The sequence below is a fragment of the Rattus norvegicus genome, chromosome 13 (assembly GCF_036323735.1).
Source record: "Rattus norvegicus strain BN/NHsdMcwi chromosome 13, GRCr8, whole genome shotgun sequence".
Classification (NCBI taxonomy): domain Eukaryota; kingdom Metazoa; phylum Chordata; class Mammalia; order Rodentia; family Muridae; genus Rattus; species Rattus norvegicus.
In genome coordinates this window covers 76,943,162-76,963,190 of record NC_086031.1, presented here as the reverse complement: position 1 = coordinate 76,963,190, position 20,029 = coordinate 76,943,162, and the positions used below count along the sequence as shown (strand labels likewise).

Here is a 20,029-nt window from a genome sequence, read left to right as displayed (position 1 = left end):
TCCTTTAAGGACTGCATTGTCCTTGTGGGTTGACAGCTTCTCCTCGTATGGGAAAAACTTTGTGACTTTCATTGTTTGTTTCTGTCTCCCTGCTGGGTCCCCTGCCCAAGTCCTGCTAAGCTGTTATGCTGAGCTCACCTTGGCCACTTATGCTGCTAATAGCCACCGACAAAAGTGGAGTACTGTACAGATAGCTTCATGGCACTGTAATGAAATACCCAAGGCAATTAATGAATAAATAAAAGAGGTTATGACTTAGCAGTTCATAGGTTCAAATCCAAGATTTCAGCCTATTATTGGTTTGGCCTCTGGTTGGGTCAACAGAAAATAATGATGGGAACATGTTAGAGGGCATATTCATATATCGAGACAAGGGAAGGAGGGAGGGAGGGACCAAGGGATGGACAGACAGATGGACAGATGGATGGAGGGAATGAAAAGGGACAGAGGCCCAGGGAGTAGAGAAGGTAATCCCTTCAAGGGTTCTTCCCCCAGAACCTTAGGACCTCACACTGGACCCTATCTCTTAAAGGTCCACAGACCATGGGCCATGGCAATGGACTTTTGGGGGACACTCATCCAAACAAGAGCAAGCACTCACTGTCAACCCACAATTGAGAAAAAGTGGGAAATCTATTACCCATTTTTCATTGATTCTGGGATGGTGCCCTCTTCACTAAACCGGTACAAGGAAACATTTCTATAGTTTGAAACGTACATGGGGAGCAAGAGGTGGTTCAGAGAGAAAAGACGCTTGCTACCAAGGCTAAGGACTTGAGCTTGATTTCAGCATGCACATAATAAAAGGAGAGAACTGACTCCTGAAAGTAGTCTTCTGACCTACACATGCTTTGTGTTCACACACGTACACACACGGGGGCACACACACTTTGAAATAAACATAAACATGTTACAGAAATGGGGTGCATCTCATTTTATCTCTTACTACTTACTAACCTAGAAGGCAATGTTTCCGATAGAAGTCAGATCCTTTATTTCCTGTTAACTTTCTTCTGTTTTATGCCTCTCTCAGTTTTTTTAGGAGGAGAGGATATCTAAAAGTGGGTAATTCTTAAAGAAGACTATAAATACATTTTACCCATTGAGAGAAAAAAAAACTCCAGCGCTCTATGTTAATAAAGTAATAAACTTAGGTTAAAGTGGTCGTTTTTTATCACAGATCAATTCTGCCCACCACAAGGGAGTGTAGCCAGGAATCTGGGCAGCCTTTGAAGCCGCATACAGATGCAGATTTTCACCTCTGGGACCAACCATAAGTTTAATTAACATAAAGTAATCTAAAGGCATGCTGGTTAGATGCCCGGTGCCTGAACAAAGCATTCTAGGCAGGGGCTGGGGAATAGGGAAGTCTGTCTATTCCTCTTTCCTGAAAACGAGGCTTTCTTTAATCAGTCAGAGATTTTTATTATGCTCAGCCTTTTTTTTTTCATTGTATGATGTTCTTAGAGACCAAAAAACAACAGAATTCCAAAAGCTTTTGTTAATTAAAAAGAGCAGAGCTGAAACCGTTACAGATTATGTCAGTTTAGCCCTGCATTTTAAAAGCACAGGGCTCCAGATCGCCTTTAAAGTACATGATTTACACCACATTCCAGTAAACCGATGCAGGCGGGGACTTTTCATTCACCCCTGTGTGTCATGTGGAACACGCTAAAAGCTGTTGGTTCTCCCAGGGACGCTGGGAGAATTAACTCCAGCCAGCATTGCTTCTAATATGTGGCTTTGACTTTCAGAGCAATGGAGTGCAGTGGGAATCATAGATGCAACTGACAGAAAATCCTCAACGCCCTAACAGGAAGCAGGCTTCTTTCCATATTCCTTCCAAGGGTTTTCTTTCACATGCAAGTCCAAGACACAAAATCTGCAAAAAAAAAAAATCATGAGGAAGCCACAGTAGTTGTTACTGTTTGGGGATTTCCCAAGGAGAAGAGTGTGTCCACATACAGACACAGACACAGACACACACACACACACACACACACACACACACACACACACACACAGAGTTTGTTTATGTGATCTAAATAGCTGAGAGAAACAGACCATACCATCTCCATTTTATTGTACATACTATTTACTGAGTTTCCTTGAAGAAAGCTTAAAAAGAATTCTTGCCCTATGAATCACTGTGTGTGTGTGTGTGTGTGTGTGTGTGTGTGTGTGTGTGTGTGCGCGCGCGCGCGCGCGCGCGCATGTGTGTGTGTAAATATAAACCTCCCTGCATCTGGTCAGTTTGGAACACAATCATCTCATCCTCTCTTCTCTCCAAGCTTCTTCGCCTTCGTCTGTCAATGATCACATCTGAGGCCAAATCAAGCAGCTTGGGTGCTGCCAACTTCTTTCCATTAAACATTCAAGCTTAAGAAATGAACAGTCTGTCCAGGCAAGGTTCAAAGAACTCCATCCTCTGAATATGACCTACATAATTACATTTTCATTGCCCTGGCAAAATACATCTTCTTGGTTTAATTTCTGTTGGAATTAATGGGAGGGAATTGTATGCTTTTACAGGGGGAGGGGGCAACAATCAGTGGTGGTCAGTGCTTAGGGTAAGGTCCTTTTCACACAGGCATAAGAGAGAAGGTGCTCTCCATCTGCATCTTACTGAAGAGAAGCCACAGAAGTGGTCCTCCAGAGTAACCAGGCACCGTAATTTAAATACTCACACCTCATGTCTCAATACAGATATTAATTACAGTTTTCCTTCCATAAAAAAGGCCCTATAATTGCACTCATCCATTCTGAGGTAGCACTGTTGTTTTAGACAGCAATTCTGAACCTACTTTCCCAGTGGCTATAAGAAGCCTGCTGCTGCCAACTGAGTGGTCTAGAGTCCTCGATAATTACCAGCTTCCACAGCATTTGATTCTGAGCCCAACTGATGGCGCCAGACGCTGAACCACAGGCAGATCTGTAGGCCCTGGATTTGCCAAATGGAATCTATGCAATTTGTTTCCTTTTCTCTGTGTTTTTATGATGAGTCTCAGCTCAGATTGACTAGAATTGCCTCAAAATACTAATGGCCGAAGCGTTAAATATTGAGGAAAATGGCCATGAGACGTCTGTACCCTAGACTGTGCATATAAATCAATGTCAGATGTCTTCCTCAGTTACTCTGCACCTTATGATACAGGGGCTCTCACTGAACCTGAAGTTCTTAAATTCTGTTAGGCAACACGGCCAGCAAGCTCTGGGAATCCTCCTGTCTCTACTTCCCATTTCTAGGATTACAGGCACACACCGGTGTATGCACCATTTTTAAATGGGTGTTAGAGGTGAAATTTAGGTCACCATGTTGTGCAAGACTTTACTGACTGGGTCACACCCTCCTTGCTGCCCCAGAAAATGCTAAGCTGTGAAGTACAGTTGTGCTATTTGATTCACTTAAATGCACAGACATTAAGTTAGCACCTTCTGTTTACTCAGTATTACATTTTATTCAGGAAATAATGCTTGAAATTGTCTCTCATCATATAATGAAAGACCAATAAAAATATCATGTATAAAATATTTATGTAGTTCAAGGTCTTGCTTTATAATTCTGTCAGGAAATAGTCTTTAAAAGCGGGCACTTAGAAATGCCCAGTTGTTGTTGTCCATACAGAGTTGAGGTCTAGAAAATGCTTTGTAAAGTATTTTAAGATGGTTTTAAAGAGTGGACGTAGAATTCAGGAGGAAGGTTTATGAAAATGGAATGGACAGCAAACACAGCAGCTGTCTAACTGATAATGAAGCCAAATCAGTGGACAGGGGAAGCTGGGGACACAGCTGTAGTTATGTGACATTTGTGAAGAGACCAAGAGGCAAGAAGTTAGAGGAAATCCTACTGGGTCTTACGTGTTCTGAAACAGATTTCTATCCTAAGGGTTATACAGGCACCGAAGCAAATAAAACCAGCAATCATCTTAGCATCTCATCAAGAGTAAACAACCAAGATATAGGACCGAAGTTGTCCCATATAATTAAAATATTAAATGAAATAACCCTCCATAATGGTAGCTAAAAAGAATCCCAAGAAATAGGTAGAAATTTTAGGGATACTTTCAGTGCTGCAGGATTGACAACACTGCTCCGTGAAAACCAACTATGACCCAGCCAAAGAATTTGTTAGAAACAAACAGCAAGCCCATAAGGACAGAGCGAAAGAATTATCTTGTGTTGACCATGGCATCCAGGGGAGCAAAGGTGGCTGTCTTTAAGCCCACATTTGAGTTTAAGATCTGTTTGATGCAATATGTGAGTTAAGAACCACATGGACAAACTGGGCATGGTGGCACATGCTAAAAATCTCAGCACTTGGGAAGCAGAGGTAGGAGGGTCATGAGTTCAAGGCCAACCCCAGCTACATGCCAAGTTGGAGGCCAGTCTGGTCTATATGAGATCCAGTGAAAAATTCAATCTAGGTCTGTGGTACTTCCAGAAAAACCAGTAGAAGCCATACAACCATACAACCCACAAAGATCACCCAGACCTCGTCTCTCCTAGTTTTCTAAAAAAAAAAAAAAAAAAAAAAAAAAAAGTACCTCGAAAGAAACAAAGTAAGGAGAAGAAAAAGAAGTGAGCCACACACAAGAATATGAGAAACAGTGGTGGTCTGTGAAATCAGCCCTCTAAAGATGATAGAGATATAAAGCAATGAAGAACAAACAGACTTGGAAAACTCTTAACTTCTATAAACAATGCTTGATCACGGAAGTGAAAAAGCACATCAAGAGAGCCAGTTGAAGTCAGTTAAAGAACCAGTGAGATGGCTCAGCAGGTAAAGGGACTGGGTGCAAAAGCCTGGAGACCTGGGTTCGATTCCTGGAACAAACACAAAAGTAGAAGAAATTGATGCCACAAAGTTGTCCTTTGACTTCCACATATGCACTATAACACACATGTACACACACACACGCACACACATATACAAACACACACAGACACACATTCACACATACACACATACAAACACACACACACAGTTGGGGGAGCAGGGAACAATAATACATTTTTTTAATTATTTTTAAAATTAGTAAAGTGGAAGGCTGTGATAAGGTGAATGAAGTGGCCAGAAAGCAGAATTAAACACAGAAAGAGACTCTCCAGTATCATGGAGTAGCCTGAGCTCTCACACATTTTTAATCAGAGTTGAGATGAGAGAGAATGAAAAAGATAGTGTTCAGAGAAAAGCAAGGAGAGTTTTTCTAGAGGGTTATCATAGCAGTGAAACCCTAGCAACAACATCCTTATTTGCCCTTATGAGTAAATAAACTATATGCATTTGCATGTTAGAGTTTTATACAATATTCCAAGTGAGTGAACCTCAGGATATCCAATAGTACTTTGAATTATCAAGATAAGTGACTCCAGTACATTCAATAACATAAGTGTAAAAATATAGCCTATTTTTATTAATTAAATATTTAAGTACATATAAACACAATAAAACTATTCAGAAAATGAAGGAATGATGATTGGTCCCATGGATGCTCACACCAAGTAAGAGTGGCACGGAAATTAGTTCCTGAACGGGACCATGTGAAGAGATCAGGTCCATGTGAAGAGATTGAAAAGTCCTAGCATTACCATAAATAACAAATTCATATGTAGCATATGTACTGAACAAATTATGAAATTAACTGATTAAAATATTAGTAAATAAAATGACCCATTTCTCTCCCAGCGATGATAATGTACTATGAACTAAAGATTTTGGTTACTTTAACATTCTAAAAGTACACCAATAATTCTCCAATTGACATAACCATGAAACTCAGCAAATTCCAGATAGAGTCATCAACATCGTCTTATCAGCATCCTAGGCACAACACGGTGAAAGTACAAAATACAAAAAAGAAAAAAAGTAAAAGAATCCAGGAAAATAGGTCACTTAAAATATTAGTCACTTTTCTGTTGCTGTGATAAAATACCATGACCAAAAGCAACTTGTGTTCTACAGCTAAGAGTCCATTAATAGCAGGGACAGCCTGACAAGAAGGCTTGTTGGCAGGAGCAGGAACATTGCATCCCAACCACACTCAGAAAATGGAGAATGCAAACTGGAAGTGGAGCTGGTCTACAGACCCTCAAATCCAGACAGACTCCAGTGATGTATTGCTCTCAGCAAGGCTCCACATCCTAACCATTCCCTAAGTCCCAGAATAGCGCCCCCAACTGGAGACCAACTGTTCAAACACGTGAGCCTGTGAGAGCCTGCGGGAGATGATCCACCACCTCTTAGGGGGGCTATGGCTAAACTGTTGATCTTTTGAATTCTGTGGAAGTATGTCGTGCACAGACAGAGCCAATACCAAGGTCCGTGTCTTGTCTTGCCTGTGTTCTCAGTTCCACCAAACGTTTATCGTATGTCCAGGTGCAGGGTCCTTTGTGCACAGAAGTTAGTGCAAGTCTGAAAAATGGGCAAATTGGAAAGTCTGGAAGGAAAGTTAACCACCATCTGCTTGACATATGAAAAATATGCCAAAATACACGTAGGTACAGAAGAAACAAGGCAAGCAACATTTTGGCAACTTCTCAATATAGGCCAGGAATAGTGCTGGCACTGTAAAAGCTTTCTTCTGCAGCCAATATTTATTGGTTGGAGTTCTTATTTCCATCTTATGGTTCCAGAGACAAATGCTGGGGGAGAGTATATCATTTACCTGGTCTTACAGAGCAGGTGAGTGGTAAGTTCAAATCCCAGAGGAGTGCAGCTAGGACCACCATACCTACCGTATTCCCAGCAGCATAGTCAACAAATGCATGATGTAACTGACGTGTAGGAGTTGTCTGCACTCACAACACTTTGTGGGTAAGTCTGACACTTGATAGCAGGGCATCCAAGGAATATGCAGGAAGATCCATGCTGGGCCTCTTTCCTGGAAGGGTGGATATCTCATAGACCTAAGAGACAAATTACTACCTCCAGTAAAGTCGCAATCCCCACCCCCCTGTGCAAACTGGGGTAACAGGTGGATAACAGGCTTCACTAAGGAAGTAATCAATACAGTTCTTAGCTCAGCCTCTGGCACTGACTTTCTCAGTAAGTGACTGGCTGATTCTGCTATTATTAGACCTTTTATGGCATAGAGAATTTTTGTAGCCAGGGTATTCATTGCCACATCCTACTTTGCCTAAGAAAAAGTGAGCCACCTTTATTTGGTTCATTGTTGTGATACATAGTTCGGGGTCTGGTTACCATTCATTTTAAGTCTTCTTAATAGGAAAATAATTATACTCTTGTCTGACTTTTATATCTAGATGATATGAATATAGCAATTAATTACTAACCAGCCATTTTATAAAATGATATTTAACAAAAAGAATCTCACTTATCCCCTGAATTGAACTTACTAGAATGTTCTCTAGGCCTCTAGAGCAGGGTTGTCAAACTGTGGGTCACTAATCCTTTAGGAGTCACATATCAGATACTTGCATTACTATTCATAACAGTAGCAAAATTACAATTGTAAGTGGCAATGAAGTAATTTTATGGTTGGGGGTCACCACAACTTGAAGAACTACACTAAGGGGTCTCAGTGTTATGGTTAAGAGACACTGCAATCCATATGTTACTTGTGGCAGTTTGACTGTAGTATCTTGGCCTTCTTTGGGATGTATTAATTTGAACTAAGGGATTATGTGAAATTCTCTGTAAATTCTCATGAGACAATGATTGTGAGAAACGCTGCACAGAAGATACCAATCCTCCTATGTGTGGGCAATGTATCAATCCATCCAAAGGCCAAAAAAGAGTGAGGTGAAGAAGTAGACAGAGCACTTAGTCAGCTCGTGTGCACTGTGCAGTGTGAGCCCATGCGAAATGCTAATCTGGTACAGATTCCTCAACATAAAAATGACTATAATTATTCCAAATTGCATCCACTTAATATACCTAATGAGCAGAGGGTTTATAACATGCTGTATTTTCCCTTCCAATTAATTAGTCTTATTATTTTTAAATAAAAAGTGCTAATAAGCAAAAGCTCTCTCAGCAGCGATCTTCCTCCTGGGTGATGAGGGGCAGTCTGTCTTCAGGCACAGTAAGAACATAGCCGCTCAGACCTGTCACAGTCTTCCATTGTATCTCATGTGTATTCCTCGTAGGCTACTTCTCTGACCATGGTTAAATGTGCCAATGATTCTGGAACACTCGGTTTTCTTTGGCACTAGATGCCCCTTGTTTGCCTCTACAGCATTTGGACTTTTAAAAGATAATGCTTACCTACTGCATTCTCATGAGCAGAGGAAAGGAAGTAGTTCACTCTGGAGGAAACAATTCTAGGAGCCTGGCTATGCAGTAAAGCCTTTAGAAGATCTTTTAGAATACCAGTGATGACCAAAAAGGAAAGAGAAATGTCATGTAAAAACAAGATCTGCTCCCTTTTTATACTAGACACAATTCATAAACTCTTTTTGTAACATCGGGAAACTCTTCTGTATGTGGAGAATAGCATAATAATCCGGAACAGTCTAGTGTACAGAGTTAGAAAATACCATTCAATCATTCCAAACTGAAAAAAAATCAGGAATGTAGACAGGCTGACTAGAATTATCCAAAATGAAACGTATCTAAAATTCTAAGTCTCCCAGAGACAAAAGTACCATTCACCTCTTTTTCCTTCCCATACTAAAACTCATTTGCATCTACCGATAATCCTTTGAGTTATTACCCTCCCAGGAAAGCACTCACTTCCAGTAGAGCACTTAAAATATTCCATTGTTTCTGATCAACCCTGTGTTGTCATCTATCCCCTGACTCAGACTTTAGAGCATAGGGAAAGGAGACCCACGGTCAAAAATATATCAAGCTCAGACATTACATCCCTCTAACAGTTTGGTGGATTCACATTTCTCTTTATGCTCTAAATATTATTATTCTGGAAGTCTGACCTTTACTTGACCCTTTAGAGGTACAAGTCAAGCACATGTCTTGTGTCTCAACAAAAATATAAAATTAGGAATTAGGGATTTCTGAAGCCCACAGTACAGAGTAATCTGTGACTTTCTTCAAATATCTATTAAAATGTTAATACAATGGATGTTAGGATTTCTCTTAAAGTGAAACTGTTTGGAAACAAGAATTTAGCATTTTTACAGAGCAGCTGCATGGTCTGTCTCCCAGGACTCCCTGAGCAGACTGCCTTGTGAGCAGGCTGCCTTGTGAGCAGGCTGCCTTGTGAGCAGGCTGGTCAACATCTGTCAGCATCTTTAGCATAAACTATCAGCCCCAAGCATTCTTCAGGCTGACACTCGAGCTACCAGGTCTCTCAGCTCAGGAGGTTTTGTGTGCTTTCAGGAAAATGAGATCTGGTTGGTTTTTTTTCCCCCAAGTGAAAGCCATAATGAAGGAAATGTGATCATAGCATTTCAAGACAACCTTCTGCTCTCTTAATGGGTAAAGGCAAAACCAGCCTCAACTCAACTGAAAGGGACAGGAAATACCCAAACAGGCAGAGTGTGGTGAAGTTTTCTTCACACCGTGTTCCTGAAACAGGATGTCCTCATCAGAGCTGTATGACCACATGCATAGCAGGACGGGGTATGGAACTTGGCCCAACTGTGATACCAGAGGTCAGGATGTGTTCACCTCTCAGCAGCTGAGGATGAAGGGCTTAAGTGGCAAATTCCAATCCTCCAGCTTCCCAGATTATCATACGGGCACAGGAAACTCATATAGCAAACAGTAGTTTGCCAAAAGGTATCATATCCACTAGTGGATTGTGGTTTTGCACAGTTTTGACATACATTCCCCTAGTGTCTAAAATTACATCTCAGAGTACATCTGTCGGTGCAATACAGGACTTCACTCCACCGACTGATCCCACATACTTCACTGAACAATAGGGATGTACTTTTGAACCTAAAGCTGTCACTACCAATCTCACTGTGGGTGTCAAAAATTCATGGAGTGTACATGACTATGAAGTTGAGAGAGTTTGGATCTTGAAATTGCCCATCTATTCAAGACGGAAAGACCGTTTCCGTGAATGAGGTCCGGGTAGCTTTGAATTCACCACAGAGGCCTCCCAGCCACATAACTATGGTGTGAGTTTAATAATGCACTCAGTAGAAACCATACTCGGAATTATGAATTGCAAGCTTCTCTCTGGCTAGAAGTATACACGAGGATACACCCCCGTGAACTGGACAATGGCAGCAGGCGAGCTCCCCATCAGCCACACGAGAGGAAACTGTGATGTGTTTTGAGCACATTCTATGAGGTTTGAGTCTGTAATTTGAACTCATGGTGAGTTTATTGGGATGTAACCCAATCGTAAGCTGGGTAACGGCTCTATTTGTCATATGAACATCTTTTTTCCTTCTCACAGGAATACTTTTTTTTTTCTTTTTTCTTTTTTTTCAGAGCTGGGGACCGAACTCAGGGCCTTGCAGTTGCTAGGCAAGCGCTCTACCACTGAGCTAAATCCCCAACCCCAGGAATACTTTTTAAAGTATGGAGAAGCAACCCCTAGTCAGGCCTCTGGGCCAGTTGTTTGCATAGTACTTTGCTGAACTTAAGGCTCCAGTTCACTGCAGCATAATTTCTAGGAAAACAAAATCAAATGCTGAAAAACACACAAGCAGATAAAGGCTCAAGCTGCAGACCTTGTCACACACACGCCAGTTGTAGCTCACATAATAGTCTAGCCAATAAGGGTGTGTGTTCTTGTGGCCTCAGAGGGAATTCATCTGGGTGACTCAACTTCAGTTACAGTGGGAAGGAAAACAGTGTTGCCTTTGTCCTTCCAAAGACACTGCCAGGAGCGATCCATGCCCTGGTCCTCTGGCTCCTAGTGGACCTGCTTCTGCATCAGACCCTAGGACTCAACCATTTGTCTACTCAGAACCTGGAGCAACTCCAATCATTTGGGAAAGTTAAATGAGTCAAAATCAAGGGTTAGTCACATAATCATGATCAAAACCTCTAATAGATACAAAAAAGTAGGGAAGAAAAGAGGAAGGGAAGACAAAGGAGCAGAACAAAGTAGGGATCTAGCCATTTGACTCCCCTAAAAGCACCCCATGTCTTCTTGAGCAGCATGGCAGAGACCTTTAGATTAGTTTGTTTCTGAAGCGAGCTCCATCTCAGTCCATTTCTGCTCACCTTCCCCTACTGCCAACAATTCAGAGTCTCAAACTACCCAGCAGCCACCTCCACCTCCCCAAACCATACATGCATCAGATTCTGTCCCTTGGTCCACATAGTTCTTCCTACCTGGAAGAAGCTGAAGTGAATCCTGTGCTTAGAGAGTACCTTCCTGTCCCAATCCAACCACTGTCAGGTGGGCATGCCCTTTGTGCGTGTCCTAAAATTTGTGAGCTAGGATGCTGTTGATTTTCAATAGAAATTTGTTTTCATTTTTCATAAGATCCTGAAAAAGTAAGGACAACAGTGGCCATGATTGGTGTCACCGTCTCACAATGAAATTAAGATTAACCAACTGAAAGTGATTGTGAGCAAGTATTGTGAGCATCCAGAAGGCTGATTTGTCTTCGTAATGTATTTATTTCTTAATCTAATGTTAAAAAAATGAAGTCAAAATATATGCAAAGGAGGTCTTAGCGGAAATAGATTGTGTAGTCATGGATACCATCACAGACTTCAGTGGGGATTTCTCTCCCTGTAGACATAAGTACCCAATTTTTCTTATTGTATTCTTGATCACTGAATATAGGTCTTGGAGCTCTACATTTCAATTTACATAGCTTTCAAAAACTTGCACTAGATTTTTTTCTCATAGTTTCTTAGCAAACAATAAGTCTATTATATGACAGTCTAAATCTCAAAACTATTTACAGTAGAAAAAGAATATGAAAACTGTAACCTCTACACTTACACAATGTATAGATTCATATTCATATAAAAAGTACACACTATTATTATTGGCCACAAAGACACTAAAGGTCTACGCTATATGGAACCAAATTAAATTTGGCCAGAAGATAGTGGTTAGAATGTACTTACTTTCCATTTCAACTTCTGATTCTCCTTGTCCATGGTTTACAGTGCATTTTACAAGTCAATAGCTACTCTAAGGTAGCTCATTAAAGCAATAATAGTATGTCTTCTTGTACTGTTTTGGCTACACTATAGTATTCAGTACATAGATTCATGTGTGTGCATGTTTATGTCCTGGAATTTTTTTATTTATCTGAAGGATAAGTATCAATTGAACTTTTCAAGTCATTATTCTAAACTATAGGACATTCACAAAGACATGGATTTTGATGTATGACAAGTGTTTTGATTGGTTGTAGACCAGCTTTTGTGACTTAAGAATAGATGGAGGGGTTGGGGATTTAGCTCAGTGGTAGAGCGCTTGTCTAGCAAGCACAAGGCCCTGGGTTCGGTCCCCAGCTCCGAAAAAAAAAGAAAAGGAAAAAAAAAGAATAGATGGAAATGCTAAGGCAGTAGTCGTTCTCATATGCAGGTCATGACTTCGTTTTGGGTAAACTGACCCTTTCACAGGGATTTGCCTGAGGCCATCAGAAAACACAGACATTTACCTTATGATTCACAACAGTAGCAAATTTACAGTTATGAAGTAGCCACAAAAATAATGTCGTGGTTGTGGGTCATCACAACATGAGGAACTGTATCAAAGGGTTGTAGCATTGGGAAGGTTGAAAATCACTATGCTAAGGACAACAGGAGAAGTGTGCTTTAAATTTTCCTTAGAGCTCTTGGGAAGATGAGAAATCCCAGTGAGGAAATTATGGAGTATCTAGAAAGCAGAATGTTAATCCAACATTGAAGACATGGTAGATGTTGGGACATTTGCTACCTCTATACCCAAGAGCTTTGGGGTCCTATGAGAGCAGAAAAGGCACCAACCAGAAGGAGCTAACATATAGTAAACCAGAGCCTTTCACCTTCTACAAAAATGACAGCTCAACAAATATCCACTTGCCAATAAAGAGGAGGAAAGTTATTCTTCTCATCCTGAGTTTGACATCCCAAAGAATTCATTCTTTATAGTTCCCATCATGTGATTCAGGCTTCAGATTTGTACCTTTTTCACAGTTGATTAGAACCCAAGATGAGAAAGTGCCTTAAACATTAGAAGTGGTCTGGAATCTTAGAGAAACACAAGTTCTCCCTAACAAAGCACACCCTCAAGTCGGAATCATGAGGTCTGACTCCATTGTCCCACAACTGGACCTAGACCCACAGTCCAACACTGAAGAAGACATCACAAGTAAGGCAAGAGGAGAAGACATGGTGGAGACACCATGGACTCAGCTTTAATATTTAAAGACATAATTTGCCAATCACTGTATTTTAAAGACATATTTTATGAACAATCAAACCGACCTTTTGGAAACAGAAAGGCAATCATTAAAATTAAAACTATGAATAAATGGAAATTTTGAAGAGACTATAAATTAAATAAGTTATATAGAATGGTGTACTGATAGATGTTAACTATCTATAGGGGGAACAATTATACAAGAGTTAGTGTCTGCAATCCCGCCATGAGTGATTTATAGTTACCAAGGCAACAGTAGTTATCACAGTTCTTCTGGGGGGTGGGGATTGTGGAATAAACAAAATCCTACATGAGGATTTTGGGAGTGAGTGAAAGAAGAAAGAGAAAAAGCAGGCGATAGATAGATAGATAGATAGATAGATAGATAGATAGATAGATAGATGGATGAAGAAGATAGGTAGACAGATCCATCAATAGATAGATAGGTGGTACTCCAGTGCAATATACTTGAGCAAACTACTCAAATGCAATATAAAATATAAATATACAAAGATACAAGAAATATGTATGAGACATAAAGGATAGGAAGGGAAGGCCTAGTATCTAGTATTTTTTTTTTTTTTTTGGTTCTTTTTTTCGGAGCTGGTGACCGAACCCAGGGCCTTGCGCTTCCTAGGCAAGCACTCTACCACTGAGCTAAATCACCAACCCCGTATCTAGTATTTTTTTAATCATTATTTAAACCATCAGAAGAAAATGAGAACATAGCAATTTTTCCAGAACAGACTATATTTGTGAATAGTAAAACTCTAGGAGCATATAAATTAAAAACACATCATATGAAAGCACCCTGCCCTCTCTTATCCCCACCTTCTGTCCACTTCCTACTTCCTAGAAGCCCTTCTCCCATCTATGCATCCTATTGTTTTGTAGGGTGAGCTGCTGAGTTTAGCCAGAGCTCTCTGTGTATCCATGGGTGTGGAACTGTTCAGTGGAGCCTGATGGGCTCAATAGCAGGTATACAAACTTAGGACAACTACTCACCCTCTCCCAGCATCCATCAACAGCCAATAACTTCCCATGATCCAACCATGAGCACTCTTCCAATCCATGGCTGACTACCCATCAGCTCTATCATGTGTAGGCCCCGTACAAGCCACTAACTGTAGCTACTGTGGATTCATGATTACACTGTCTACATTAGGTTCAGAAGATGACCTTTCATAGTCCTTCTCTCTATCACTGAATTCTTTAGTTCCTTCCACCCCCTCCTTCCTTGATGTTCCCTGAGTCTCAGAAGATAGTGAAGTTAATTTCTTGTTTTGTTTTTGTGTTTAAACATCTGGGTCTTGCTGTGTAGGCCAGACTGGCAGTCTGGTGGCAGTCATCCTCCCTCTACCTCCTGGTTGCTTGGAATACAGATGTTTGCCACCATACCCACATTGGTACTGGTTTATGGTTGTAAAAATGTTTACCTAAAAACACTGAAAGTTCAGGGTCCTTATTCCTCCCTGGGCCTATACTAGTATCTTTCTGTTTTCTACTGGGAGGACTATGTACTCACTGTGACTCACAGGAAAAGATAAGGTTATTTTATCTTAGTCTCTAATAAAAGAAACCAGCAGTCCTTGGAGATATTCCAGGAGTGGAGTTGAGGAGTACAAGACGGGTCTGGACTATCTCAGAGTACTGGAAAATAAGGAAGTGCTCAAACATTTATAGGAGGACATGTGAAAAGGATACTGGAGTCAAACATGAAGGAGGATCCTAGTGACTAGAGCTGGGGTGACGTTATTAGCAAGGTTGCCATCACTGTGGATTATGAGCCAGCAGCTGTAAACAGAAGTAGCCATACACCAGCTGACAACAGAATAGTAGAAGGAAAAGCTCCTAGTCACCAAAGGTAATCCACTTCATAAACTTAGAGAAATTTAAGAATTGTCATTTGCAACATTTCACAGTTATTAAATTTCACAGTGAGTATTAAAATGAGGAGGTGAAAGTCGAATAAGAAACGGAATATTCACACTCCCAAAATACGACCCATAAAATAAGTTTCGAAGAGAGACAGAATAGAAACTTGGCAGGGGATAAAACTTGGAAGGCACCATCTTAACCAAATCACCAAAGTCCCTGATAGTGGCAGGACAGATAGACACCACAGGTTTCCCGACAGCACAGAGAATGACACACCATCTATGTGATTTATTTTCTCAACAACAAAAATACAATTACATAAGTTGACATTAGTACTAACTAAATCCAACCAAGGGGCACTGTACAAAACAGATGATCAGTCCTCTTCGAAGCCTAGTGTGAGTGTGATGAACAGACACTGAGGAAGAACACAAACTAAACAGGTATAGCATGCGTGGACATCCAGAACCGGATTCCGAGTGAAGGTCAGTCAGGACATCAGTCTCGTGAGCATGGTAGGGAGTTCTACAAGATGCTCACATTTGAAAAGATGCACAGAAACTCTGTGTTGATTTTGGAGACCATAGATAGAACTGAAGTACTCCAAAATGTATGTTTGCTCTCTTGCTTGTTTACAAAACAAGGTTACCACACTTCCCCACAGCCTCTCCATCATCCTGTCAGGAAGGCCAGTTGTTGACTTACTACCTCTCCAGATCTGCCCAGAGACCTCAGCGCGTGGCTTCCACACACAGCCAAGTTAAGAGGAAGGAAACCATTGAGTTTCAGTTTGAAACACAAGGTTCCTACTGTGTTGAATGAGTGGGGCAGAGGCTATTAAAAGGCCATCTTTTTCTCCCTCCCACTCCTCTCCTCCCTCAGCTTTCTGCTCACATCCCAGACTGCTTTTAATCTCATTGGGAGGGTGTATAGGGAGAAAGAAAGAAAAAATGATAATGAATTGCTGTGTTCCTTGGCACGTGGATAACAGTTCCCTTCCAGGGATTCAGGAATACAAATGAGGTGTTTTAAATCTTGCAAACTTGTGCGTGCGTGCGTGTGTGTGTGTGTGTGTGTGTGTGTGTGTGTGTGTGTGTGTGTTGTGTTTCCTCAGGAAAAATATCTTACACAACACTAGGATAACTAAAGTATTTTGACATGTGACATAGAATTCTTCCCACAGATCTTTCTGCCAGACCAGAGACACCCTTCAGGTGCTATGTGCTTAAAACTGAATTTATTCTGTAGATCAGGTCGGCCTCAAACTCAGAGATTTCCCCTGCCTCTGCCTCCTGAGTGCTTGGATTAAAGGCAGCTCTACTTTTCATCTGTTGCCTTTCCTACCCCTTACCCACCAGCACATCCATCCTAACGTGCTCTTCCTACTAAGGGGAGTAAGTGGATAGGGTATCACTTGAAATAGGAGGCTACACTTACTACCACATTCAGAGAGTCCTAGCACGGGTGATTTGTTTCTGCATTTGCACCAACTACAGGGACTCTCGGAAGTGAAAGTGGGACATTTCCTTGAGCCAGACTCATGTCACCCAGGGGTTCATATGAGCATCTCTGCCAGTTGTAAGTTCTTGAACTCCATCCTTTTCGTTGGTAGTTATTTGCTGCTCAGAGTCCCAGAGAGCCACACCCTGGGGCTGGCGTCTAACAATCTCCCACCCCCTTGCCGAGCCACTTTAGAAAGAGTGTGAACACCACCCTGTCTGTCAGAGCTGGTGCTTTACCACCTCCATCTAAGGACTGCATTCCATGTACAAATACATTCATTGAGCTCTCTCGCCACATTGCAGCATCACAGAGTAACTGACTAGTAAAAACAGGAAGAGGTAAAGATGTAAACTGCCACTTTAGAAGGACGATACCAATTTTTAAAAATCTATTAACATAAAAGAAATGATTATTCCTGAATGAAATGTTTAGAAGCCAGTGAGAAGGGGGGAAAAGAGCCAAGCCGTTTTGTTTTGTTTTGTTTTGTTTTGTTTTGTTTTGTTTGTCCACAGCTGGGTGAATGAGGAAATGCTTTTTGTAGCAAACTCTGACTGCCAAGATGTGTTCAGCATTATCCAAGCTATCTCACAGGATGTGACTGGGTTTAGCTGTGTCACAACAGCTCTGCGTTCTTATTCTGGCCAAATGTCTGTGCAATTCTCAGGCAGCTCCCTCCCGCCACCAGAAAGCAGCAGTGGCAACAACCCCCAAGACCACACCTGCCCTAGGCAGCCGGAATGTTGGCTGGAAGCCTGTCTCCATCCAGCCTTGCTTTTACCAGGGAGTCGCTCTCACTTTGATTCATGGTTTCTCACAAACAGCTCAAGACTGCCTTTGTAAGATAACACAAGTCTTAGGAGTGAGAATGGAATCGAACCATCTGTAGCTCTTTCTTTGATATAAAAAATAAATAAGAATTTCCACACTCATATCCTCGTTGGGTCCCCCATCCCAACCCAACGCCAGCACATACTGCAGAAACGGTGAATGAGACCCCAGATAGAGCAGTGGGGAGTTGATCTCAGGGCTCATGATTCACTGCCTACCTCTTTCATCCAGTGTATTTTCTAGACAACCCTGGCCTCCTGTCACTCCCATTAATCACAGGGCCCAAGCAGAGTCCAGCAGGGTGCCCCTCTTATGACTCAGACAGGGTCTGGGGCATCACAAGATTCCCATTAAAAGTGAGATGGGGGTCTTGACTTCTCATTCATTCCCACAATGCACTTCATCAGCATCCAGCTACACGCTCCTTCTGTGAGCAACTGGCGCTGCTGGGTGTTGATGTTGGTTTTGGCTCGCTGCCTCCCAGAGCAGCCAGCCATTGTGTAAGCAAGTCTGTCTGAATTGCTCTGGGGCTAACTGCCTTCTTAGAAGGCCTCTTGCCGTTCATTATTTAGCCAGCAAGTCATTGCTATTATTAGCTTTGAATTCCTTAGTCTACACTTTCTGCTCACTGAGATACTGAAGTGTGGATAATCATCACCCAACCAATTGTTAAATGCCTCCCCCAGCCCTTTCTATTATTTGCGTTCAAATTATTTGATGTTCAAAACCAGTAAAACACTCAGGAGCTTACGATTTGGAATATGGGGGGTTAGTAACTAAACTCCTTCTCGTGCTCTTTCAGAAACTTCTCATGTATGCGCCATCTTACTTTGTAGGCACGATATGGTCTATTCAGAAAAATGAAAAGAGAAAAGAATGAACAGCATTAGGTAGTTCTTGGCAGTCGGTCAAAGCCAGCATTGTGGGGAAGGTCTTTGTATGAGCAGCAACTGTGCATTTCTCATGACCAGGGAGAGCTATTTGCACAGTCTTTCACGGAAATATTTCTAGACAGTTTCTGTGGCTCTCCTCCCTGAGCTCATGCATTTGCTTCTGCTTCAGAGCAAGGATATTTAATGAGCCTAGTTTTATAGCCCAACTTGCGCCCTGTACATACTACAGGACCAGATTCCTGCCGCATGTAACCTTTGCCCTATTTGCCATTAAAGCACAAGGCTTTCCTATAACCAACTTTATACTGTGACTGGGGATGAGGTGGGGGTAGGGGGTAGGGGGAATGCAACTAATTCTGCAGTCCACCCTTCAGCCCATAGAAATGAATGTTTTAAAAATGTTGTTACTTTATACTTTTAAAACTAGGGCACACATTAACATTACGACAGCCAGCCCCCTTCTTTTAGTAAGGTGTTTATTTCATATTTCGTCCTTTGACCTAGACCAAAAAGATCACATGCGTCAGAGCAAACAACTCATTTGGCCTCACTTCTAGTCCAGGGAGGCATGTTCAAAGATAAACCCCAAATTACTTCAGAAATAGAAACTTAACGAAAAAAAAAATGAGAGACATCATTTTCTGTCTCCAGTCTTACTAATAATTTTCAGCCCTGGAAAATCCTCTGTGTTTTCCTTTTAAGACATAGGGTCCTGGGGTTGGGGATTTAGCTCAGTGGTAGAGCTCTTGCCTAGCAAGCACAAGGCCCTGGGTTTGGTCCCCAGCTCCAAAAAAAAGAAAAGGAAAAAAAAAAAAGACATAGGGCCCTGCATATTCTCATACGAAGTAGGTAAACAAACAAAGAAAAATTTGCCTTATTTTTCCTGTGGGTTCTGCTTTTGGTGTTCCATCAGTTTTTCTTGCTATCTGCTAAACATTTAAACTCTCCCTTTCATTTGAGCTGTAGAGCCCCAAACAGGAAGCAGGGACCCCTGGCAGGGTCTGGGCAGGAGAACAAATGAGCCATTGTCCAGAAGAAACACCTCCCTCTTGGCCCTGCAATCCCCTGGCCTCTGCCTTTTTAACTATGCATTTAAGGTAGTCTGTAGTTCCTCAGACACCTGGCTCTTTTTCTGCCCTACTTATTTCAGCCAATCTGTCCTCATCTCATAATCCTGTTTACTTTCTCTTCTTAAGGACAAGGAGGGTACTCTTTAAAACAGAGTGAAGTAAGTTCAGGGCAAATGAAAGGAAATGTACTTCATACGGGCAGGTTATAAACTTGCGGAACTCATTAGTTTCAAAAGGTGGGACTGGCAGGAAGCGTAAAGGAATTCAAAAACATTTTAGCCAGATTTATGAAAAAGAGCCATAAATGGCTACTAAGAATACCAGGGCTGTGACCAGCTTTTACAACTGAAATCCCACAGCTGCCTCAAGTGCTCCCGTGGTCATCTCTGGAGACCTACTGGAACGGCTGGACTCAGATGCAGCTCGCAGCGGGGTTTCCAAAGCACCCTGTGTCTCCTTAGCACTTGTTCTCAGTCTCACTGGATCTTAGCGAAACAACCACTCTACCCATACGTGTACACACACACACACACACACACACACACACACACACACACACACACACACACACACACACACACACACACACACACACACGGAA

At 41.7% G+C, this 20,029-nt stretch overlaps 1 protein-coding gene and 1 long non-coding RNA gene across 10 annotated transcripts in view; one reads left to right on the top strand and one right to left on the bottom strand.

Moving 5' to 3' along the window:
• Positions 1-20,029, top strand: part of Dnm3 (dynamin 3) — a 478,966-nt gene that overhangs the window by 408,156 nt on the left and 50,781 nt on the right. For 2 of the 8 annotated variants that reach the window (XM_063272017.1, XM_063272016.1), the window contains one exon: positions 1-20,029. This exon is cut by the window's left edge and continues 16,698 nt beyond it. The exons of the other annotated variants lie outside the window; for them this stretch is intronic. The gene's annotated coding sequence lies outside the window, so the exon portion shown is untranslated. 8 annotated transcript variants of the gene reach the window in all.
• The window catches only part of LOC102554129 (uncharacterized), a 60,222-nt gene continuing 41,593 nt past the window's right edge, over positions 1,401-20,029 (bottom strand). For both annotated transcript variants that reach the window (XR_010057243.1, XR_010057247.1), the window contains one exon: positions 1,401-1,882. This is a non-coding gene — a long non-coding RNA (uncharacterized LOC102554129). The remainder of the gene's footprint in view (positions 1,883-20,029) is intronic.